Source organism: Ctenocephalides felis, unplaced genomic scaffold, assembly GCF_003426905.1.
Source record: "Ctenocephalides felis isolate EL2017-DRISC unplaced genomic scaffold, ASM342690v1 CF-g0.4_SCAFFOLD_01886, whole genome shotgun sequence".
In the NCBI taxonomy this organism is placed as follows: domain Eukaryota; kingdom Metazoa; phylum Arthropoda; class Insecta; order Siphonaptera; family Pulicidae; genus Ctenocephalides; species Ctenocephalides felis.
The window spans coordinates 56,070,021-56,097,983 of record NW_020538040.1 but is presented as its reverse complement, the minus strand read 5'-3'; the positions used below and the strand labels follow the sequence as shown (position 1 = coordinate 56,097,983).

General features: G+C 28.9%; 2 protein-coding genes across 2 annotated transcripts in view; both read left to right on the top strand.

The window, feature by feature from the left end:
• LOC113375118 (protein spire-like) overlaps window positions 1-27,963 on the top strand; it is a 502,830-nt gene that overhangs the window by 11,831 nt on the left and 463,036 nt on the right. The gene's annotated exons all lie outside the window — the stretch shown is intronic.
• The window catches only part of LOC113378526 (nuclear RNA export factor 1-like), a 51,273-nt gene that overhangs the window by 21,038 nt on the left and 2,272 nt on the right, over window positions 1-27,963 (top strand). The gene's annotated exons all lie outside the window — the stretch shown is intronic.

Below are 27,963 nucleotides of genomic sequence, written 5' to 3'. Positions count from 1 at the left end.
ACGAGCTGCGCGATCAATACTACGGCGTAGCACTTCACATTATATACACTGGGAGTGCTACAATTCGACTTACTTATTCAACTGAGAGAAACTTAGTTTATTGATAGATTTATGAAATATGTTCATATCAAGGACATTTACTTATAAATTTTCTCACAAGCTTTAATATACGGTACAAAAGGTTTTGGTTATGGTATTTTTTATAACAGAAGTGTGCGGTCTGATGTATTAAAAATAACAATAAAAGACTAGAATTCTCAATATCTTAACCCATAGTGATAAATCTTGAAGCAAAGTCAAACACAACAAATCGTTCAAAGACTACTCCCGTACACACAGCACGTCCTGCAGATGTTGTCCATGGACGACACCCGTAGCGAAAGGGTTGATAAAATAAGTTCAATAATTTTTTTCTTCAGTATATATGAATATTTAGCTTTAAAGAGATTTTGTGGCGAGCATAGCTCTTTGGTAGCGTGTTCGATTCACACGACAGGGGTCTTCGGATCAAATCTTGTCAATGGCTTAGAATTTATGAAATAAAATATGTGTAGTTAATTTAAAATCAAATAAAAACTCTATTTCTTAAGTAGAATGAATAAAAATAAAGAAAAATAGGAATAACAGAATTTGAATAGTTAAATTGAATTAGGAGCAAGAAGAGAAATATTGGAACTAAAAAAAGAATGAAGAAAAAAAAATGGAATGAAGCTGAAAGTTAAATAGAATTAGAAATTTGAAAAAGAGCAAGAATTGAATAAAATAAGAAGAAAAAAAATTAAGAAGAATATATAATAGGATACATAGATTGAAAATGATATAAAAAATCAGAATGTAAATAAATAAAAATGTTGTAGGTGGCTAAATGCTCAGAGTGAGCGAGGCCAAATAAAAATGAAAAAAAAAAGAGATTTTATATAAAAATGTATTATTTCGTTTACCAATAGAATAATACTTCTGTGCTCATGTTAGGTTGTTCTTCTGTGTTTTGGTTTATGTAGTAAAGCTACGAAACCGGAATACTAGTCAAATATATTGATTTTTAATTTTGATTTAATTTTAGTTCCTGTTGTTTTATATCTCATTCTCAAATAAAAATAAAAAAATAAGAGATTTTATCTAAAAATATATTATTTCGTTTACCAATAGAATAATACTTTTGTGCTTATGTTAGGTTGTTCTTCTGTGTTTTGGTTTATGTAGTAAAGCTACGAAACCGGAATACTAGTCAAATATATTGATTTTTAATTTTGATTTAATTTTAGTTCCTGTTGTTTTATATCTCATTCTCAAATAAAAATAAAAAAATAAGAGATTTTATCTAAAAATATATTATTTCGTTTACCAATAGAATAATACTTCTGTGCTTATGTTAGGTTGTTCTTCTGTGTTTTGGTTTATGTAGTAAAGCTACGAAACCGGAATACTAGTCAAATATATTGATTTTTAATTTTGATTTAATTTTAGTTCCTGTTGTTTTATATCTCATTCTCAAATAAAAATAAAAAAAATAAGAGATTTTATCTAAAAATATATTATTTCGATTACCAATAGAATAATACTTCTGTGCTCATGTTAGGTTGTTCTTCTGTGTTTTGGTTTATGTAGTAAAGCTACGAAACCGGAATACTAGTCAAATATATTGATTTTTAATTTTGATTTAATTTTAGTTCCTGTTGTTTTATATCTCATTCTCAAATAAAAATAAAAAAATAAGAGATTTTATCTAAAAATATATTATTTCGTTTACCAATAGAATAATACTTCTGTGCTCATGTTAGGTTGTTCTTCTGTGTTTTGGTTTATGTAGTAAAGCTACGAAACCGGAATACTAGTCAAATATATTGATTTTTAATTTTGATTTAATTTTAGTTCCTGTTGTTTTATATCTCATTCTCAAATAAAAATAAAAAAATAAGAGATTTTATCTAAAATATATTATTTCGTTTACCAATAGAATAATACTTCTGTGCTCATGTTAGGTTGTTCTTCTGTGTTTTGGTTTATGTAGTAAAGCTACGAAACCGGAATACTAGTCAAATATATTTTTTTTTAATTTTGATTTAATTTTAGTTCCTGTTGTTTTATATCTCATTCTCAAATAAAAATAAAAAAATAAGAGATTTTATCTAAAAATATATTATTTCGTTTACCAATAGAATAATACTTTTGTGCTCATGTTAGGTTGTTCTTCTGTATTTTGGTATATGTAGTAAAGCGACGAAACCGGAATACTAGTCAAATATATTAATTTCAATTTTGATTTAATTTTAGTTCCTGATGTTTTATATCGTTCCAATCAATATTTTAATTTTCGTCTTAAATGAAACATTAGCTATATTAGAACGTTTAGTTACGCTAGAAGTGCGCACGTGTTGGCTGGGAGGAAAAGCTCTATGAATTTTGGCGCGAATCCAGTTAACGTATTCCTCAAGGTCACTGAAGGCTGGGCTGGGGGCGTATGACTTATGACTCATGACTCATAAGGAAGAGAATTTTGTAGAAATATAGATACATAAAAACCTTTAATAATCGATAATCATGATGATTTAAAATATCATTTTATTCAATTATTATTTTTCATATACATGGAATCGTTTTTTAAATTCAAATAATAATTTAGAATATTTATTCATATAATGAGAATCTTTGTATGAAGGTGAAGCCGAATTAAGCTTTTGCAAGTTTTGTATTAATCTTGATGAATGGTGAATGGTGAAATATTATGATAAAGTTGTTCTTGGGCATCCATTCAATAATTAAAACGATTTTATTTTAGAAAATTGTTCTTATTGTATTTAATATTCTACTTTGACTTGTAAAAGAAATTCCAAACGAACAACATGTCTTTATGAGAAGAGTTTTTTTTAAAAAAAAATTTTATTTTTATATAATTTTATTTAATATTTATTAAAAATTAAGTCATAACTTGATGTTATGATATCAATTTCTGTTTATCTTTTCGTGTTTTTTATGTTTTTTTTTATTTGTATGCACTGAAGATGGGTCAAATTAGGACGCGAAATGTATGATATTACAATACAAACATTTTTATACAATAAAATCGTTTTAATTTTTGGATTGATGCCCACAACAAATTTATCATATATATATATATATATATATATATATATATATTTAAAATTAAAAAAATATATAACTCCTCGACATGAGGAAAATTAATTCCAAAAATTTTAAAACAGATTTCTCATTTCATTTCCTTATATTTATCATACAATGCGCTAATTTAGATTAAAACAAGCTTGCAGAAATCCCAAGAACAAAACTATCAAACTAATATTATCACCTCACAAATATTATTACAACTAAGTATTATTACAACTAATTAACTAAATATTATCACCTCATAATGATATTGGATGACTAAGCCATCGAAAGTTATGTATTATGAAATAAAAGTTAATTTATAATGCATATCATACTAGTACTAATTACAATTTATCATACCATGCGCTAATTCAGATTAAAACAAGCTTGCAGAAATCCCAAGAACAAAACTATCAAACTAATATTATCACCTCACAAATATTATTACAACTAATTAACTAAATATTATCACCTCATAGTCATTGGATGACTAAGCGATCGAAAGTTATGTATTATAAAACTAAAGTTAAATTATAATGCATATCATACTTGTACTGATTACGCAATTTAGCACTGTTAAAAGTATAAAAGTATGCATATAATTAATCATAATAGATATACATTTTTATTCTACATTTTAATACTTGTAGCTATGATTATAGTACTTATAAAATTCATATAAAAAAGTTTTTGTTGTTTTTTTTAAGTTATATTGCAAAACTGAATGTTCACTTGCAAGATTTTCTTCGACATATCTTTTAAACAGTTTATTTAACAAAATATTATCAAAAATATTTATAACAGAAAGAACTACAGTTTCTATTAACAATGATAGCGACTACGATTAAAAGTGTCTTAATAACTTCGTAACTTAACTTCCATATTACTATGGTAAATATAGTGACTACTTATTTATGTATTTCTATTGTTATAAAATAATATACAGTAACAATATAAAATATAAAATATAAAAAGCAAATAAAGTTTTAGGTATAATTTCAAAACAAAAAAACATTGTATATAAATATATAACCACAATAATTATATACATAAATATATGAATATAAAAGACATAAATGTATATATCTAGTTTTATTTTTTAAATAAGTATTACCTTTATATAGAATATGTTCCGATGCGCACCAAGCGCAATGTGCACTGGTTTGCTATTGAGAGACGCTACTTACACGGATATTCTACGGTTTCCGCGTGTACTACCTTCGGTTTTTTCAACTTTTTATAAAAAGTTCCACTTCGATTTAAATATAATTTTGGATAACAAAAGTAAAATATACAGGCTTCAAAATGATGCTATTTAGAAAGTAGTCAAATTAACCGTACTGGTCGAAAATTTTAAATAAAAACTTATTTTCAACTTTTCATCCAATAAATGCCAATTTTTAAACATTATTCATTATAAATAGTATAGACAAGACCAATGCAAATAGAACCACGTCAATTTTATTTCGATATCTTTTATAATACCGACAAAAAGCGAGTTTGAAAAAAAGGGCCACTTTCACATGTTTTCACTGATATCTCGGCCAAATAATGAGCTACGGATTTGAAATTTGGTATATCGAATTTTCTCGAAAATACCTATAAAATGGCATCAAAATAATTTAAATACCAGGGTGGGGCCAATTCTGTATGGAAACACGCCCATACCTTGAACTTGCCTTTTTTTCTTTAGTTAACTATACTTTCTATATTTATAATAAACGAGTACCTTTAATGAATTTTATGCGAACATTTTCAATTACTTTTAATTAAGAATTAGTCTTTTTAACGTAATTGTGATTGGTGTTCATGGTGAATATGAACAACAAATGTAGAAATAAAACTATTTAAAGTGAGGAACGATAATGCGAAATCCGAATAATTACTCGCCGACAGTTTCACGTCCGATGTGTGAACGAAGCAAGTTTTTGCTGACATTGAATCCCGAGCCATTAAATTATTCATTTTCATTCATAAACGTCATATAATGATGTGGTTCAGTGCAAGACTTTTTCTAATAAGTAAATCTGCATAGTGATTTTGCTGCCACTTTCACAGTGATTTTAATTTATATATGTATGTATTCGAAACAAAAGATTGCTCACGTTTTCGCACGTAATTACACATGACAACTCATTAACACAACAAATGGAAAAATTGCAGAAAACACACTCGTATATTCTTCAATTTCCACAGGAATACACAACCTATTGGATAGTTCACTTATATAAAGCCATCGCTAATTCATCGACATTTTTTGTGCTCTTATAAATAAGAACTTACAGTACTTAACTTGCGTACAGGGTGGTTAAACATAGAAGATATTCGTAGCACCTTCTATCAATATATATATTTGTTTTTAATGATTCACATAATTTTGAACATTTGGTATTTAGTAATGACAACTCTGTCATCTTCACAAATCTTCGTTTTTTATTTCCATTTCTTTATAAAAATATTTTTTGTGTTGTGATCATCATAGAAATTTTACAGACTTCTAAAGACATTAATCTGGATACTGATCAATCAATTAACTAGAAACAGATTTTAATAATTTTTAGCAATATATAATTTGAAAAATTAATTAGAAAAGTTAAAATGACTTATTTTTATTAACATTTTAATTAAACTATATTAAACATTTCTGAATTATAAATTGACAATTAAAATATATATATTTTGCTCTCCGCTTTTGTGCTCTTGGTTTATAATACAAAAAGGCGGAAGGGAGATATTTGACAACCTTATATATATATATTATATATATATATATATATATATATATATATATATATTATGTTTCAATCCCCTGGCGTGCAAAAATACAGCATGAATGAATATATTATATTGTGCATTTGCATGTATTATTAATTTCGCCATGTGTATTCGTACGTGCATGATGTGCAATTAATGTTACTAGTCGTTTTTTGTTGAGCGGATCGTGAGTTCGAGGTATGCATAGTATTTGATAAATTTCACGCAAAAATATCCTTATTATTTGATTTCTAATTGTTATTTGATTAAAGGTTTTCTAGTAGTTTCTAAAACTAGCGTGGATTTTTATTCATTAGGAGCTTTCAAAGAATTGACGATTATTTCTTAATGATGATGCACGTTGGAGCGTACATAATTTATACGATTTTTTAGGAGTCCCCATGGGGAAAAGAGGAGCCTAAACCTTTACACTGACAACGTGTAATAATAAGAAAATAGCAAATAAAAATTTAAAAAAAGTTTAAAAAAAAAACATTTACAAAAGATAAATTAAATTAAGTCATTTCATCTATGTTTATTTTTTCTATTATTTTATTCGACCTTCATAAAAATTAAAGTCCATGAAACATGTAATTCGAACATACGTTTTCTAACTTTATTTGTAGTAATTGTATTTCATGAAACAATGAGTATGATTATGGCAAATTAATGAAAGCAAGATTTATGATAATAGCATGAGTTGATGATTTTTTGTTCATTATGTTTAAAAATACATATTTAGGTCATGATTTTTAATTTTGTTGTTCAACCTAATAATTAGTGCATTGCATTGATTAAATATACTTCATAATACCTATTCAAAATTAAAAATAAATGGTGATTCTGTTTGCCTCCTGTCTAGGTAAAAAGAACCAGGTGACAATTTTTTGAAAAATAGCAATAAACCATAGTTTTATAATGATCAATTAGCTGGGTATTTTTACTGAACATAGTTAGATAGTTATTTGTTTGATATGTGGTATTTGATTTGATGTACTTGGTTTGATTTTCACAGTATGATTGTTGAAAGTCAAATTGGATCTTAGTGCATCGCCCTATCCAATATAATTAATAATTAATATTAAGTTATACTATCAGCTATTAATCGTGTAATATTTTAGTAGCATATATATATATATAAATATATATATATATATATATATATAAATATATATATATATATATATATATATATATATATATATATGCTATTTTCATACAAATCTTTGATTGAATTGCGCTCTATCTAGAAGACAATATTAAGAGCTAAAAGAATGTTTATCAATTTGGAAGCATTTGAGCCCTTGGGAGCAAGGAAATTTGAAAATGTCCATATTAAGGACCACCCTAATATATATATATATATATATATATATATATATGTTTTAGTGGCGTTTTTTCCACTAAGAGGGTGTTCATTATTTTTCACCCCCACCCCCCTTTGCTTTACGTGGTGATATTTAAAATTAAATGGTCTGACCTCCCTTCTTCCATCATGTGATATTTCGTGATTTTGTGTCAAACCCCTCTTCTCTCTTTTACGCCTAACTTGATTAGTGGACGTTTTCTAAGAATAATAAATACCACTAAGTATATAAAATGACTTTGAAGCAGCACCTCAATGTCTGGCAACTTAAATTTCGCAGCATCCAATCGAAACAAAGGTTCGTGTAATAAATAGGAACGAAGCTACTTATTTGAGCGAATCAAAATGTTGGCGTAAAAGCGCGCTTTTTGCATCGTAACCGCTTTGTTAATCCGGAACGATCTGAATCAAATGTATTTTCAATACGAATTACCTTTATAAGGTGTTATCTGATGTAACAGTTCTCTCCTTTATGAGCCCGTGTGCGCATAAAAGCCAAACGTAACTTATGTATAGCTCATCGCGTGTACAAGTCACCTTTATTTAATTCTTACGTCTCATTGTGCAAAAGAATGTGCATCACGAACGGACTCGGTCGCTCGATCATTTGATCGCTGAACCTAATTTTCTATTACGCGATTACTATATTGGTAGATCGGAGGAGACACGGAGCTGATAGACACGTAAAAGAGCCAGAACTTACTAAAAGTATATAATAGAGCCAAAACTTTCATAAAAGTATAAGTGCGTTTCGTACGGCATAAAAATGTCCTTAAGACAATTTTCATATAGTTAATGTTTATTAACGCGCTGATACCAAGAATTTGTCCTATCACATTTTTACAGATTCAGTAAGTTTTAATTTTTTTTTTGATTTAATGATCATAGAAAACTATACAAAGTACATTCAGCTATATTTTATTAGAGGTATATATTAGTTGACTGCGTGAGAAGGATCGCTCTCCAGCGTTAGCACCTTTTTAGGGGGCGTCCATTAATCACGTGAGCGAGTTTTTAAGGATTTTTAGACCCCCCCTCCCCTTTGGTGATATTTGGTGATATTCAAAATTACTCTCCCCTCCCCCACCAAACATTACGTGTATTTTTGTTACGTGAAAAAACTGTATAATTTTTAATTTTTTTAAAAAATGTTTGAACTTTTTTATAAAAAATAGTAAAAAAAAAAATAAATTCACGTGGTATCTTGCTATACCCCTCCTTCCCCCACGTGATATTTCGTGATTTTTTGTCAAACACCCCCTCCCCCAAAAAACCTCACGTGATTAATGGACGCCCCCTTAGATGTTATGTGATATTTTGTTGTAAATTATTGCAGATTCTTTTTTTGAGACGCTTTTGTGGTAAAGGCTTGAGCAGATCTAACGCTAATTTGTTTGGATGACGACTTAGACGAGCTTTGTATCTGGTGCAGTAAAAACTAATTTCTTCTTCTATAGTTCGAATTCTGAGACCTTGATGTATCAACCAATTGGGAACATATTTTGGAGCGTTCACGTTTTCTTTCAAAATTTTATTTTGGAACCTTTGTAGAATAATTATGTTCGATTTACTGGCCGCATCCCATAGTTGTAGGCTGTAGGACCATATTGGTTTAATAATTGTCTTGTATATTAGAAGTTTATTTTCTATTGTGACTTGTGATTTCCAGCCCATTAACCAATTAAGTTGCCTACGTGTTAATTCAAGCTGCTGGCGCTTCTTTAGAATATGTTCATGCCAGGTTAGTCTTCTATCTAAATGTATTCCCAGATATTTAACTACATTTAAAACAGTTTTAATTACAATTAATAAAATTTTACACTTTACACATTATCGTACGTAAAATTTTACATACATTGTATTCGGAACTTTTACCCTTGGCTTTTGTGCCCTACGCCTGCATGATTTATATAAAAAATAAAACTTGTTAATATACAGTTTATCACTATTGTGATACAAATAGATTTTGTTTTTCAAAAAAAGAAATAAAAAAATACAATTCTATAATTAAATATTCTGGTACATGTTCTGAATTCTGGATGTAGTTTGACATGGCGTGTTTGCCATGGCAAAAGATCTCCAGCAAAAATAGGTCAAGTGTCTTGATAGTATTATGATGATTCTTGAATTTGAGATAAAAATTGTCAGTGAGCTATTTCAAGTATTTGTCAACTGCCATAAATTGCTCAGTTTTTATTTCTTTTTACAACACCCTCACTTCAAGGAGTCGGCCACTATTGCCTTTTCTCTTACAGTTAGTTCAATATTCTAGCTGATAGAATCTAGCAAGAAGTGGCGACTTATCTTCATGGAGTCATTCATCCTATGTTTATTCCTAATTCTTTACTTAGTTACAATTAGTGACTATTCAAGCTTGCAGTTTCTCATTTTCTCTTTGTTCTAGTTATTGCCCGAATAAAATTTATATTATTTATAAAGTTTATTCAAGATATTCCAAAATTAGTCTACTTTAAAATATTTTTTATAAAGAACTGTGTTGTACGCGCAATACGTGTCCAGCCAGTACTCCGGATGTTCAATAAAAAAAAGCTGAGGTAAAACATGGCATTGGAATGAATTGCTGGATTAATTTATTCAATTACTTATATAGTTGAAACAAAATGTCCAATGACTAAAAAATGAGTAAAAAAACAATAATTAACAAATTAACTGAACTAAGTTTATTTATTAATTACTATTTTTTACTCATTTTGTTAGTCATTGGACATTCAATCATTAAATGTGTTTATCATAGAGTTGGTGTTGCAATTGGTACGTTACACTTTGTTATTGCTCAGATGAGATGGTCATTATAAACAATGCAGCTTGTGCACCGTAAATTTATTTGGTTTCAACTTTAATACTCTTCTGTGGATTAGTGGTTAGAAGTATGGGATATTTGAATTAGAAAGTCCAAGTTATATACTCGCCTCTGACGGCTTGATGTCCAGCAGTAGGTTTCTACTTGGATATATAGATAGCATATGTTTCCGAACGAAAATAGTCTTTCGGGACATTACTTGAAATATCCCAATTACTAAGGCGACCGTGGGGTTGGCTTCTAATAGCGTTCAGTATTAAAAATCTCAGATAAGACAATCAATGGATTGCTATTTCATGCCCTATTGCAAGTTCTTAGTAATAAGCAGTGCTCAATAAAAGGGCTCCAATAATAGGGCATGAAATAGTTCAGGCTGTAAAAGATCTGAATCTGAGGAAAAACTATTCATACCTTATGCAAATGCAATGAAGTAAAAAGCTTGATATCAGTGCAATAAAGTAAAGAGCTTTTGGAATATGTTTTAAACGAAGTCATATCCTGAACTGTGAACGATATCAATATTAATACATATTCATCAAAATTCTAAAAGAACTATTACAGACATGTTTCTAAAATATTTAGACATGAGTCTTTTCTACAATAACTGCCAACTGATAAATCCGAGCGATTTGAGAAAGATGTGCACCGGGTGACCTTCTATTATAGCTTATAACAACAAATCAACTCTTATTCAAAATCGGGTAAGTATGCCGAAGAAATGAACACGATGCGCTGCTTTTGTTTGTTACCTGACAATCATAGTATTTCAATCGATTGCTGCAAATTCTCAAAGAAACGCGGAAATACAGCTAAATTGGCATCCCACGCTTCCGTTATTATTAATTCTTTCACAGACACGAAGTGCCCGTTCAATTATACAACGAAATTGTTTCATGAAATCCGGAGGTCTTCTATGGGGTACTTTCTAATATCGACTACTAAAATCAACATTGTAATAATTTATTTAAATTTTTGTTCTGAAGTTTTGTTTGTTGAACTTCTGAACATTTTGAAATGATATTAAGGAAAGTATCTTGAAATAATTATTCTAATAATGAACCGAACTTTTGTGTGGTTTGCTATTACGGTTGTTAAGTGATGCTATACAAGATACATATTCTTCTGAAGAAATCCTTGAAATGTGATCACGATAAGAAGGAATGACATTAATAAACAAGAAAATTTCGAATAAAAAAATTGTGAGTTTCGAATTAAAAAAAGTATTGTAATACCATCATACCCGGACGTCCAATTACTGGATAGGTATTCGATTTAGACATTCTAAGTACTATCAAAAATTTGTTCCATAATAGATAAGCTCAGATACTAAAATAAGGTTTGTGATAAACTTTGTCGTCTTTAGTAAAAAAAAATTGAAAACAATGAAATTATCAGAGAAAATTGCCATTTTTTGCCCATTTAGGGACCTGTCTTTGCCAAAACTAATCACCACTTCTCCCCGTCATTACGAATGGAATGTTTTTTGGATCATACAAATCCGATGTTCCGATCTCTCAAAAACTCGATTTCTATTTTTTTGCATTCTTTGCTCCGTATCTCCGAAACGGCTGGACCTGCCTTTGCCAAATTATCAATAGGAATCGAATGTTTTTTGAACCGCTCAAATCGGTTGATTCGTGCGCCCGAAAACGTGGACGAAAAATTCCAACCATACATATGTACACACACAAACATCCATTTATTCTGAGGTATGCCAAAATGTTCAGAAATCTTCAAAACGTGAAGAAATGTATACATTTTCAATTTCGATTTTTTGACGATTACAATAACTTACCCTATTGGAAGTTAATAATGTGCTCTATTCAAATTGCAAAATATATCCTTACTTTTTTATGATCTTTTGTTTCAATTACCATTTGTAGTTCGTTACGATTAAAAGGATACATTAAGTTTATGATTATGTACATATTAGTATCAAATATTAGTTTTTTGAACAATTATTTTTAACATTTTTGGTAATTTTTGAGTAAAATTATATATATTATTAATATTATATATATTATTATTATATATATATATTATTATTATATATTAATATATTTTCTATTTACTGCAAACATATTTCATAAATTAATCTGTCTATTACCCAGTTAGCTTTATGAAAATGTATTTATACAATTTCGATTAACCTTTCGACATGCATGAACTTATTGATTACAAATTTAGGTCAGGTTATAGGGGTCACAATTTATATGCAGATACATTGATGAATCAATACATGGTTAAATATTATATGTAGCATTATTATTTATAATAAAATTTCCAAAATGGCAAGGATTTTATTTTAATTAGTCACTACGTTTATTTATTTATACGGAATAAACTAATACTCGTTTAAAACCAGGTACACTCATGAATGAATAACTGAAAAAATAGTTTTTATTTATGTATTTTTTCTGAGCTAGTATTATTAAACATCAGATATATTATTTATACATATTTCTCAAACAATATTATCCTAAGTTTTAAAGAGATTTTTATTTTTTCAATAGAAATTTTTCAATAATAAAATTATCAAGTATATTACAATTTTACAATTCTGATTATAAATGCGTCAACATTTGATGAAGCTTGCCAACACACTTAAGTAAATTTTTCAGGATACTTTTAAATTTATAGTTTAACAAAACGTCATAATTCTTGAAAACTTGGGGTAATTGTGTTATTATTCTTGACTGTGGTCTTAGAAATGTTTATCACAAGAGTTTAAATAAACAAAATTAATAAAAAATAACTACAATAACTGAAAATTGGTCACAATTTTACCAAAGTTCTATGTTGCACTTAAAAGCTCATCATCACTTTTCACACATCATATATATATTTTTTTCTAAAATTTTTCAGAACAGTTATGCTTAATACTGCAACCGTTAACACGTTAAGGGGGCGTCTATTAATCACGTGAAGTTTTTAGGTGAAGGGGGGTTTGCCAAAAAATTACGAAATATCACGTGGGGGAGAAAGTTAAACATTGTTTAACAACAATATTTGAAAGTAGAGGATAAAAGATGTATAACCAGCTACAACCTTGATTTGAAAACGGTAATCTTTGAAATGGGGAAGATAAACGGTAATCTTTGAAAATCCATAATAAAAGTATTTTCTTCCGTTGGTAGTTATTTAGCATTAGTTAAAAATGTAATTATTTTGTAAAATACCTTTATAACTATAATAAGGCTTTAAACCTTTTTGCCACCTGGCCGTTCCAAGTTACCTCGCCTATAGGTAAAAAGGTCTGGATAACAAATTTTTGAAAGACATAAAAAAGCACATTTCTTTGATGATGAAGTAGAAGGCAGTTTACTGAACGTAGTCAGATAATTGTTCGTTTGATATGTGTTATTTGTTGTGATATAATTGTTATGGTTTTCACAATATAGTTTATATTTGCTCAGTCAAATTGGACCTTTGTGCCTCGCCCTGCTCTACATATATACTTTTTATTAAATTTACTTTAATTCATCAAATGTAACTTGAAACTTTTCAAAAAGCAGGTCAAAGAAGAAATACTTAATTCATTTTTTATCTCTCCTCGCAAAAATTTGAAAATTTTGTATAAGCTCAGTAGTATTATTTACAATTATACACAAAATCCAGAATCCAAAAAGAATCTGAAAAAATCTTGAAACGTAATCAATAAGTCGAAAGACCAAAAAAGACTTGGATTAGATTATACCATGTTTTCTATAGAAAGTGTATAAAACTTCCAGTTTGATTGTATTGACAAAATATAGACAAACTAATGGGGTTTATTGTTTTTATGATACCTCATTGTATATAGTATTCAAACAACACATTCTTCTCCACTTAAAGTATTAATATTTTTGATTCTCTAGAAATTGTTTAGAATATACCTTACTTAGCAAAACAAAGTTTGCCGGGTCAGCTAGTAAAATATATAATTAAAGATAAATTTCGAATCAATTTAATTAAATATTTAATTAAAAATTATTTATATTTGTTTCGCCCATATCTTTTTATCCCATGTTATTTATATTCTATCGTGTTTTTAAAAAACAAAATGCGTTACGTTATGTGAACCTATCTAATAATGAATGCAAATTATACTACTCGCATTAAAACCTCAATTCATTATGATAAAATGCTACGTTTACAGAAAGTTGATTGTCTATTGTTTTACGCACCGGCATAATTTATGACCGCACTGAGAAGTCTCGAAATCGTAGGATATGCTTTCTTCGTCGGATTAAAATTTTATTACTTTGCTATTTAAATATTACCATTTCTTGTTTCTATAAATATCCAATAATTTGCAATTAGTTCATTATTTAACTGGTTTGATACTTATTACTTATGAAGATATGTATACATATTTATTTAAAATTATTATTACTAACAGTAAGTAAATGCTACAACTATTTCGATATTTTTTTTTAATACTTTGTTTATAAATAATAAATATCTTGGTTCATGGCATCGTCCATTAAGCTGTAACTTTTCGTACCTTAATTTAAAATTTATAAATGCTTCAATTTTTTTTTGAAAATTTTATTTATGCGTTGCGTAGCTATTTTAGAGACGAAATGACTGCGCCAGATAACATTTTTTTAACCTTTATTATTGGATTCTCATAAAATTGCCATTCTTGGCACTTTTTACCTCGCATCTTCGAAACCGCTGGCGGCAAAAGCTAATCAGCCATCTACCTATCAATAGCAATCGAATATTTTTTGAATTATTCAAATCGGTTGATCTGTGCTATCAAAATCATATGCCGGACGAAAAATTGTATCCAACCATACACACATACGTACTACGTATTCGCATACACACATAGATCCACTTTTTTAAAATATGCCAAAATGTTCAGGAAGTGCTGAAACGCAAAGATATATAAAAAATTACATTTTAACTCACTCTTATTAAAAGTTAAATTTACTTTTTAACACACACATACATCTTCACTAATTTTGATGTCAAACGATTCAGAGAGATTTGAAACATCGAGAAAACGCAAAATTAGCAACGTATCCTTCAGAAAGTTAATAATTATTTATGTGCAATAATTTAATAATTGTTTTTCAAAAAAAATTTAAAACGTAATATAAATAAAAATGTTGTGTAATTATAAAATATTATTCTTGTTATGTAATCGTTTACAATGAAAACTTTACAGCGAACGTCCTTTTCGTGTATTGTAAAAGTAGTTATTGTATGATATTGTGTTTATTTATATTTGTTATATTTTTTAGAGTGCAAGAATAGTACAAAGTTTTTAGTCATCATAATATTTAGTCATTTTTTAAAATCATTACTTCAGTTATGGGCTGCATCAGGGGTCCCGGGTTCGACTTCCCTGCGAGGAGCCTGTTGTCAAGCAGTAGTGACAACAGTTTTCACTTGGAAATATAGATAGCGAAATGTTTCCAAGTGAAAACAGCCCTAATACGGCATTGCTGCACCAATAAAAAGTCATCACTATTACAATAATTGTAATAATAAAATTCATCACATAGAGATGAGACAACTGGGTTGCCATATATAATAAAAAATAAACGTAGTTTGTAAGAAATTCGTCACAACAGCTCATAGAACCCATAAGTTCTGATCGCTGTTCAAATAAATAAAATTAAAAAAAATCAGGTATAGTAAATCCGAATAGTATTTTATAAATATTTAAATTCAAAATATATTATTATATAATATGGATATGTTAGATTTCTATATTATTTTTTATGTAGAATTATTACTATTCTTTTAAAGAGTGAAATGCAAAATAAAATTTTGACTCAAATTCAAAATTAACAATGTAAAGGTTAACTTCGTTTGCAAATCAAATCTAAGTTTTTGCGTTAATCTTGTATCTTGTATCTGTTAACAAATGTTTACTGAAAAAATGGCTGCTGAAATGACATGAATATGACCATCATAATATGAAAGTTACTTCATCCAGATGCCAGAAATATAGTTCATCTTAAATATATAGTTAAATTTCAACAATTTCTTTCAATCAATATAGAATCAATCTATATAGAACCTTTAGTTTATGAAATTCCATCTTACTCTAATAATCTCTAGTTACAGAAAGCTATAATGGTTCTGAAAATTCAAAATAAATTTATTATTTGGTCCTATTTTGTTCATCAAAGTATATTTCAGTAAAGAATAAAATTACAAAAATGGCGAAAATATAAAACAAATGATTCTCCATATAAAGCTGTATACACACTCCACTAAAAATATTTTCACATTGGAAAGAACTCAATAAGATAAACTAAATGAGTAGAGAAAGAACTAAATAAGATAAACCAAACGAATAGAGAAAGAACTTTTATAGTTGTTGCTTCAATTTGTTTTCAGCTTATGGTAGTTTTTGTAATTTTAACTTCCCTAAGAAGTTTGTTTTCGCCGGAAAATCCGATTTGCTAATTTTATGTTTTATCGACGTTTTAAATCATTCTGAATTGAATAAGACCAAATTTGGAAAAAGTATGTGTGTGTGTGTCTGTGTTAAGCTTAAAACTTCATAACGAAATTTGTTAACCATGTTTCAAATTGATGACTTATTAGTCAAATGCCTATTTCTTAACAATCTTTGTGGAATAAACATTACTTGACGTTAATAAAGCGATACCGCTAACTTACTTAACGGAAATATTTTTTCTGCTTCCGATATATTTTGCGGATGAATGCCGTTAATTATTCTCGAACCACATAATGATGCGAATTTTTTTCAACAGTAACATCTTTATTTGAACTTTTATTATTTATACATTTGGATTGTTTTATACTTTTGGATTTCTTATGCGAGTGCGCTTGAAAAAAAAAGGGAGTTATAAAGCTGTAAAAATCCACTAGCTGTTATACATAATAGTGTATACCAGGGGTCGGCAAGCTTTTAACTGTAGTGTGCCAAGCCACTCTACCAATATGATTTAGAGTGCCACCTTAATTTTGAAATATATAGTTAGGTTCTAGGGGAGAAGAATTATAACCAAATTTATCTTTTAAACATTTTTATTAACAAATAACATGAATTTCTAATATAAACAGTGCTGGATTACCCCATAGGCCCGTTAGGCCCGGGCCTGGGGCGGCATAATTTAGGGGGCGGCAAGTTTTTCAAAATGTAAATATTTTAAACTCGATGAAATGACACTACAATTCATTCTAAGGATAGATCCTGAAATTTTTTTTTGTAAATTTAGAGATCATTTTCGATGAAATAGAACGTAATGCGTTTTCTAATCAAATTTATTATTCGTGGGTGCCGCATTGATATTTTCTTGATGTATCATATTTAATATAATAATTATCAAACTGATAAGATTTTTTGAAGAAATATTGAAAAACTGTTCGTTTTTATGTAATTTTGTTCAGGTGAATCTTATAATTAAAACGCTTTAAAAACTGTTCGATTGTTTCTAGTTTTATTTTCGGTATTAAATCAACCAATGGCGAATTAACACAATATATTCATTGTTGTTAATTGATTTATGTCATTTTTTTTTGTATGTGAAAATATATTTTTTTAAATATGCCTGTAAAAATATCTGACAATTTGATATGCTTCCTCCAATTGGCTTTTTTTCAACTTCAGGAAGGCTAAGTTATAATAATCCTAAAAAATCATAAATAAAATTGTTTATATAACTCTACGCTTCAAGTTCTCCTGAACATTTTGACATGCCTTAAAAAAAATGTATGTATGCATGTGTTTATGCGGTTACAATTTTTTGCCAATTGGCATTCGGGAAGACGTGCTGATTAGTTTTTTGCAAAGACAGTTCCATCCATTTCGGAATAGGGAGCAAAGAGTGAAAAAAGTGCTAATTCAATTTTTCAAAAACGGAGCGTCCTATTTGAATAATTCAAGACACTTTTTACTTGTATGACGAAATAAGAACTATCGAAAATTTTACGAGAGCATGGTCAGCGTTTTTGGTAACCCAAAAAGGTGTCATTTGGTGATAAAAAATGATCATTGACATCAAATTATTAGATTTTTTATAAAAAAATTATTAATTATTACAAATTTTGTCTTCATTATTTTGAATCATTCCGTACCAAGATTTTTAATTTTCAAAGTTTACTTCTTAGATAGTTTAATTGTCCTTTGCAAGGTTCAATCACCATGAATGATTAAAAAAATATTCACTTGGCTTTGACTGAGAGGCGTACTGTTTATGCCAAAGGCAGGTTTAGCATTTTTGGAGATACAGAACGCAGAAGGTGCAAAAGTAGTCATGAAGGTTTTGAGAGTACAGATCATCCGATTGGAATGACTCAAAAAATATTTTGTTCGTGGTATTTTAGTGATATGAAGAAATGATTAGTTTTCCGAAACGGCAAGTCCACTGGTTTCAAAATTTTGAGAAAATTAAAATATCTAAAATTTTCAAATAATTGAATTACTTTAGAATTTAAAAAAAACTCGAAATTTTTGAATATCTCGGTTCTATTTATCGAGTTTAGTCCAATGTCTTTTTAATTTGTGAAATCAGTTCAGGCGTTTTTGAAAATTAAATTTTGATTTATCACATCACAAAAGCGCCTTTTAACACAAATTTTGATTATGAAGTTTTATCAAACTTTGATGAATTTTTAAAATAGTCAAATATTTTGACTCCTAATTGATATCTTTCAGAAATCTTTTTTCAATTTTAAAAATCGGTTTCTGGCTTTATTCCAAAAACGTAATATTTTTGCTTTTTTATGCTAATTTCAAACAACCGGCTCGTCCGATCGTCCCGCAAACCTAATCTGTCCGGCAGGTTTTTACCAAAAATTAATGAATACGATTTCCAACCAAGATTTTTCGAATGGTTTTTGAATTTTTAAAATCGACTTAAAATTGTGGGCTAAAACTTTGACGAATTTTTTCTCTCTTTTACTAATTACAAAAAAAAGATTGGTCGACCGTTAAACCTGCTTCCCAAAAATTTAGGTAATTATTCATTCCTTCAGTACAAGTAATTTTTTTTGAATTATTCGGAAACCAGCCTCTCGGTTCTTTCAAAAACTGAATTGCAATTTTTCCACTTTTGTTCTGTATTTTCCAAACGGCTAAACCCGTCTTAGCCAAAAACTAATCAGAACTTTCTTATCTATGAGAATGAAACATACATACATACACACACATCAATTTTTTTAAGGTATGCCAAAATGTTCAGAAATGTCTGAAACGTGAAAATATGCAAAAAAATTTATTTTCGATCTTTTGCGATTGCTATAATTTACGAGTACTTTACGGAAAGTTAAAAGTTGTATTTAAGTATTTAGAATAAAATTATAGTTTAATTAAAAAAAAGTAAAAAATTGTTTATTAAAAAGATCAGATAGGGCCTAGGGCGGCAGAAAGCTTAATCCGCCACTGAATATAAACTAAACAACTTTAATGCGAACCTTGTGCCTTTTCCTTAACATTTCAAGATCCGGGGTATAATTTGTAACTTTTAATTTCACACAAGATTCTGAATGTTTAGTTGTTAAACGATTTCTTTGTGAACTCAAAATATGTTTCATGTGAGAAAAAATTTGTTCACAGAGATATGTGGAACCAAAAGCTGAAAGGAAAGCGCATACAATTTTCTTTAAATAATTAAATCTTTTCCGGTAATGTCATTTAACAATATAATATGGTTGTCGATTTTTCCATAGAGTCATCTTTCAGTTTTTTTTTTTGTAATTCCTTCAATTTTGTTTTCCATAATTCTGAAGATATTAGTTCGATAATTTCCGTTTTAAAATTATCAACATTAATTCATTCGAAAGTCAACAAATCAAACGGTATTATTGATGGATCTATTAAATCTGGTTTTATGAGGAAGGAAAATATAGGCACATAAGCTTCAAAGCGAGCTACGTTAGAAAATTAATTATAACTAAACATTTTCTCTTATTTAAAAATCACTCGATATTTCCGATTTTCCTCATTACTTTATAGAGTGCCATTCAAAACCCCATCGCGTGCCAAGCCTGGCACGCGTGCCGTAGGTTGCCGATGCCTGGTGTATACAATACAATAGTGTTTAATTGAATTTTAAAAAATTTACACAAAATATGATATAATAATTTACCCGAAATTGTCGACGAAAACTTGTATCCGCACACACACACATACATCCATTTTTTCTAAGGTATGCCAAAATTTTCAAAAACCTTTCAAACGGAAAGATATATAAAAATTTTTGTTTTCAATTTTTTTGCGATTACTGTAACTTACTCTACAGGAAGTTAATTGAGCACATTGATTATTTGGGCAATACAATACGCTCTTTGTCAATTTTTTTAATCTTATAACTAGTCTTATAAATAAGAAATTCTATTTTTTCAAAAATTCACTAATTTATATTTTATGGAGACAATATTTGAGAAAAAACTTCGCTAATTCTTTTGACTAAAAGTATAAAATTTATTATATTATTAGTTATTATATCATTTTGTATTAGATTTAGTAAATGCATTATTGGCATTCTACTTTAGTAATAGTAGTTATTAAATAATCATTATATGAATAATGTTTCTAGATCATCATTATGCTAATACGAGTATACTCAAGATTTTTTAGTTGTTTGTGAAACATATTGTTCTATGCAAATATACACATGCATATGATAAAGGGAAATTTGAAACACACATGCGCGTTATGTAGCTTCTGAAGTATTTTTTATTTACATTCTTTTGAGGAAATATTTTAATAGGAGTTTCAAAAAAAATCGAGAAAAACTTTTCAAATAGCAATTTGTTCTCTCCCATTTTATCTGATATGAGTTGACTCGTAGTCGACCGAGAGGTCAAGGTGTCTCGCAAAGTATATTACAGTTTGTACGTGTTATAGATTTTCACATCATTTGGCGAGACAAAAGTATTTCGAAATATGTATGAAGTGTCTCCGAGCTGATGCACAAAATTATTTCGCTGTTTACAATTAAAAATCTGACAATAGACCTAGTTGCCCCCTCGCCGTCTCATTTTACCCCATCTATGGGTTATAAAGCACCAGGGAACAAATTTTTGAAAAACACCAAAAAACACATTTCTACAATGATGAATTAGCTGGAAGTTTTACTGAACATAGTCAGATAGTTTATATGCTGTTTCTTGTAATATAATTGGTTTGGTTTTCACAATATAATTGCTTAAAGTCAAATTGGACCTTTGTGGCCCGTTCTACCTTTTACATATTATAGTAGCAAATTAATCTCGGGAAACTAAAAATTTAGAAAGTGAAAATGATAATAATGTAAGCAAATCTAGAACCACATTCAAAATGATAAAATTCAAAAATAACAGTTTTTGCTTGGTCCAAATTAAATTATTTGTACCTAGAATATAATATTCCTATTGGTATGGTGCATGCACAAGGCTATCCTTGCATTTCGTCTTCTGTAATCCATTAAAATCTAGAAAATTCCCATCAGCATTCGAGAGATCCCTTTGTTCGAGCGCAAATAAAAGAAAACCTGTTTAATATTATGGAGCACGTATCATTTCAATCGCTACGTACATCTAGTTGTAATAAATCAGGGTTGGATTAAACATATAGTAGTAAACAGATATAGTAATTCTACGAAACGTTGATCTTTTTATAATCGCATTAGTTTTAATTAAAATGATCCTTTCGAACAATGAAGCGTCGATTATGAAACAATGACTCGAGAAGGAAAATTTATCTTTCAAACAATTTTTGACTTTTTAAGAGCGATTCAGAATTGAGAGCGGACCAAATATTGGCTTTTAAATTTTTGAAATCGGTTCAGGCGTTTTTAAGGGGGGGGCGATACATGTAACAAGAAAAAAAAAATCGATTTTTTTTTTTCATAAATCGTTACAATAACATCTCAAAAATATGCCTGTAAATATTCAAAACAAAATTATCATTATTTATACAATAAAAACTCATTTAAGTGCCACGCCTCAACTCGACGCTCGAGTGCTATTGTACTCTTATCTGTTTCTGTGTCAAAACTTTAAACGCGTTTTTCTCAAAACGACATTTTTGAAATTTGCGGGCGGGATAACTCAAAAAGTTCACAACCGATTTCAATGAAATTTTGCACACATCTACTTTACAGTAATAGCTTCTAGTTAAACCTCAAACATTCCAAAAAAAATTTAAAAAATTAACCCTTTTACCAAAAAAAAACATTGAAAAAAAGGTGAAAAATCGAACTTTTTTTTCTGAGTTGTGCCAATTTACGATTTTGTGACTTTTTTAATTTTTTTTTGGTTTAACTAGAAGATATATGTTTTATGAACACGGCAGCCATTTAAAAAAAAAATTAAAAAAAAAATTTTTTTGTGTATTCTAATATATAATAAATAACCCTAAAAAAGTTCAAAAAGATTCAATCATTCCTTTCCAGTTTAAAAAGTCCTCAAAAAATGGTAAAAATTAAGGCAATTACATGTATCGCCCCCCTTAAGCAAACGTCGACGAAAGTTCTAATTTTGTCGAACGTTAAGAAAGCGATACTAATTTTTGCAAGCTTTGACGAATTTTTAAAATTTAACGACTTGTCGTAGGGTCGTAATATTTTTGTATGATCTATATAAGACTATGGTATCTACCGTCAAAAAAAATCATAAAGATCGTCGAAAAAAAATTTATTTAACACTTTATTACAAGAAAACGGCCCGGCCGATCTTTTTCAAAAACTAATCAGGTCGATTCCCAACCAATATCTTTCGGTTTCAAAATTAATTCAGAATTGCGGGATAAAACGTGAACGAAAAACTTTTCACTTTTCTGCGATTTACAAAGAAACGGCTCGGCTGATCGTCGCACAAAACTGAGAGACGCTAGTCCTCATCGAACAACATCGAATGGCTTTTAAATTTTTGAAATTGGTCCAGCCGCTTTAGAGAAAACGTCGATTTACGGCAAAAAATCTGTATCACACACACACACACAAATTTTTTCCAAATTTTGTCTTATTTGATTCAGAATGGCTTAAAACGTCGAGAAAACATAAAATTAGCGATTCAGATTTTTTGATAAAAACATAAACTTCTCCTTCGGGATGTTAAAAAGTTCAAAATTTATAACGAAACAAAAAGCTTTTATAACAGTCAATTCTTTTCTCAAAATTCTCAAAAATATAACTTTCAGTTTTCAAAAAGTTTAAAGTCTTTATAAAAATTCAAATTTTTAATCTGGTAAGTTTCACCAATGTCTCTTAGGGCACGATGCCACGCACCACCAGTTAACTTCCCGTAGGGTAAGTTATAGTAATCGCAAAAAAATCGAAAATGAAATTTTTTTATATCTTTACGTTTTAGAGGTTTCTGAATATTTTGGCATACCTTAGAAAAAATGGATGTATGTGTGTGTGTGTGTGTGCGTTTATGTATGTGTGTGCGGATACAAATTTTCGTCGACGATTTCGGGAACACGGATGAAGCAATTTGAATAATTTAAAAAACATTCGATCCGTATTGATAAGGAGACGTGCTGATTAGTTTTTGGCGGAGGTAGGTCTAGCCGTTCCGAAGATATGGGGCAAAAAGTGCCAAAAACGGTAGCTCAGTTTTAAAGAGAACGGAGCGTCCGATTTTAATAAATCAAAAAACATTTTACTTGTATTGACAAGATGAAGATTTGATCAAATTTTCATAAGGGCAGGTCTAGTGGTTTCGGAGATCAAACAAAAAAAGTAAAAAAAATGCCATTTGGCGGTCAAAAATGATCATTAGACATATGCACATCAAATTATCAGATATTTTATAGTATAACAATAACAATAACAATAAGTATACATTTTATTTACATTCCTATGGGTTCTGTACCAATGTTTATCCGTTAGACAGCGACGCGGCGCTTTATATTTTGTCTCTATGTAGTTAAAGCATACGATTGCTTTGAAAAAAAGTTCAGATCTTCCAAAATATGTCAAAATAAAGAAAATTTTTTTTTACTTAATTTTTTTTTTTCAAAAAAAAGTAATTTTTTTGTCCAATTTATAGTTTCTCAAAAATCTTATTTTTTGGAAGTAATTTTTTTAAAAAAATGTTAATCGTTTTTAAAATAATAATTTTTGGTACGGGAAGTTTCAGCAATTTGCCTTCAGGCACGATGCCTTAATTGCCTTAAGACAGAATTCCACTTACAGCTAGTTTGTATCTGCGAAAACAAGCCTTAATTCGACTCAAGCCCTTGCTTGAACTCTATCCGTTGTTCATGTGGATGTGATATACGATTCATATCCATCTTCCCACGAGGTTATAATGTGTGCACACCACTTCAACTATCGAGAGCTCAACTACTTTGAATCTACTTCGTATTATTCATCCTAATATTTTACTTTCGTTTGTGGAGATTTTTAACTTGGTGTGTAAATAGATTATCATTGCTGAATTTTTCTACGAACATATCAATTACAATGAAATGGAAGTAGAGAATACTTCTTGTCACTTTTTATCGGTTTTCAGGTTTTGTTGCCGAAAACACATATCGTTTAAAGTCGTTCAACTTCAAATCTTACATTTAATTAAGATGCGATACGCTTTTTTAGTTCATTGAAATTTCTGTTAGTTATAAAATTGAAAATAATTTGATGGGATGAATCAAATTATCAACATACGAGGTGATAACTCGATAAACTATACTATTTTTTTATATCTTTCAAATAAGATTTTAGCATCACACCTGCGTTCTTTATTGATTCAAAAAGGCCCATTACTTCTTTTCTTTATTTTGTTGAAATTTATACTGAAAATAATAATTGCTGAACTAATTCTATAGTTTACTGAACGCCTCAAAACTGAAATTTATTGAAGAGACAAGACGAAGTAAAAAAAGCTTTAATTGGTAAATTAAATTAAAGCAAATTATTGTGAAAATATTATACACGAGTTGATATGTAACTAATTTATAGCTTTATTTTTAGTTTTTTTTATTTATTCATTGTCTATTTATAGTTTATTTTTTCGAGTCGATATATTGTCAATATAATCTAATTTATAGTCTATTTTTAATGCATATTAAATTTCAATCTAATAATTAAAAATTGATGTTATTGAAGGTGTTCTGGATTATCTATTTTGCATTTAATGATTACAGGGGTTCAAAGGTCTAATTTGACTTCGAGCAATTATGCCAAAACCAAACCAATTATATCGCAACAAATAACACATATCAAACAAACAACTATCTGACTATCAGTAAAACTCGTCTCATTTTCAATTTTAAAGGGATTTTATGAAGTAATAGTTGCGTTGTACAACAAATACAAAATATAAATTTTATGGTTAGTATATAACCCTGATCTGGTATTTTGTTTTTATTTAATATTTTACACCTTATTATACTATTTTACAGATTTAGTTGGTCTTTTTTACCTCCCGAGATAAACGGGAATAAATTTTAACTGATTTCATTTATGTTTTACTTCATCGATGAATTACTATTGTTGACCTTCCCAAGTATTAAAAGTTTACAAAGGTTTACCTAAAGATCTTTTAAATGAATTGAATGAAGGTCGAGCGGGATTATTTTAATTTAATGCCAAGTAGTTACTAACATGTATTACTAATTATAATTTTTCTCATCCCAAATCGGTTCGAACGACTCCGTTCGTACGGTTCTAGTTAATAATTACACTAATTTTATTGTTTATAATATCTAGCAACGATATATGGAATATTTAATTAGGCATTGTGTCTTCTCCATATTATGAACTGGATTATATATATTTGTGTATATATATATATATATATATATATATATATATATATATATATTATGGAGTTTCTGTATCAGAAGAGCAATTAGTTTACCGGTGTGTGAATAGGTATGGTTAGCCATTGTTTGGTCTTTTGTTGTTTCATACGAATCTGAGTCTCATGGAACAGCTAAATTCCTGCATAAATTGCCGATGATACTGCGCAGATGAATTATCCATGCACCATGCTCTCGGTTAATAAGATCAGATAATGATCCGATAAAAACTTTACTACATACAGAAATAAATGAATGAATGAACCTTCACACACACGCACACACATACATATGCACACACATATATCCGATATGCACACACTAATCCGATACTTTAATAGACCGACACTTCCAGTACCATCCGATCGAAGACTAGACATTTTTTTGATTTTTTTTTTTTAATTTTCAATTTTTTATTTAATTATATCCAATATTATATGTTAAAACATATGTATTTTCCACTATAATCCGTCGGTATCGGATAGTCGAGAAGGGACACCCTGTATGAGAGTCGACAGGGTGTCCCAGAATTCATCGTAATTATCATGGAAAAAATTAGACAAAAAATTACATGTAGGTCACATGACATCTGACATCGGGTCACATACAACACGCACACATACACTTTTTCCAGATTTGGTCTCATTTGACTCAGAATGACTTGAAACGTCGAGAAAACATAAAATTAGCAAATCGAATTTTCTGGCGAAAACGTAAATTTGTCTTTCAGGAAGTTGAATATGTATGAAAATATAAAAAAATGTACTCCATTTTTACAATTGATGTAAATGACTTAATTGATGTACATATAGGATTGAATTGAATTATTATTTGATTGAACTATACGATTTTATTTAAAAAATACTTCAATCGATGTAATTTTCCTATTTTAAAAATCAATGAACAACGTTTGCTTTTTTTTTTGCTTTTGGTATAATTATTTTTTACTGCCGAAAATAACGTTAACTTCAGCGCTTTTGTTGGTACACAATATTTTAATTAGAGAACCCGGCAAAGTAATTATAATTACAATATGCTTGTTAGTATTACTAGTCTGAGCACAATGTATTTTACAGTTAACAAAGTCTAAATTTATCAAACATTCTGGTCTGTACAAAAACACTATTTTAAAGAAAAACGTTATTCAAGTCTAATTATTCGTCTTTTTTCTAATGCCACAAAGAAGCGTTATGAGTACGTGCATGTCCGAACACTCAAAATATTGTCACATAACTGAAAACAAATTGAATTTGAATTAAAAAATACTATTTTTTATAAATTTTTATTATGTGTTTGATGTTTAACTGTGTAATAAACATTCTCATTACTGAGTAAATATACTCAGTAACTACTAGGACGTTGTTCATCAAATAATGGCTAATAATTATTTGAATTTTCGATGACATATTGTGCTTTTATATGACATAATAAAAAAAAAAAACTAGTTGGTATTGGTATTTTGCCTTGAGGCAAGTTACATGAACTTTCCGATATTTATAAATAATCGACTTAATCAATAAAAAATAAATTAATTTATGAGTGATTAAAAGTATTCAGAGTGAACACGTTAACTCGGAGTATTTTCTAGAAGCAAATTTTCAAAAATCTATATTTTTTATAATTGAACCAGTTTCCGTAGGACTTTAACGCTTTAGTATGTTCATTAAGACCAAGTACTCTATCGTTATACCAAGTAAATCGTCTAATTTTAATTTTAACAAACGTCAAAAAAACTACTCATTTTCTCAAACTTTGATGAATTTTTAAAATTAAACTACTTGTCGTAGGACCGTAATAAATTAGTATGATATACAAGACTATGGTATCTACCGTAAAAAAAATTATAAAAATCATCGAATTTTTTTTTTTTAAAAACCCTAATACAAGAAAACGGCCCGGCAGATCTTTACCAATAACTAATCAGCACGATTCCCAACCAATATTTATCGAACAGTTTTTGAATTTTCAAAATCGATTCAGTTGCGGGCTAAAACGTGGACGAAAATTTTTTCACTTTTCTACGATTTAAAAAGAAACGGCCAGGCCGATCGTCGTACAAAACTCAGAAACGCTAGTCCTCATCGAGATACATTGAATGGCTTTTAAATTTTTTAAATCGGTCCAGCCGTTTTGGAGAAACGTCGATTTACGGCAAAAAATCTGTTCACACACACACACACATACTTTTTCTAAATTTTATCTCATTCGATT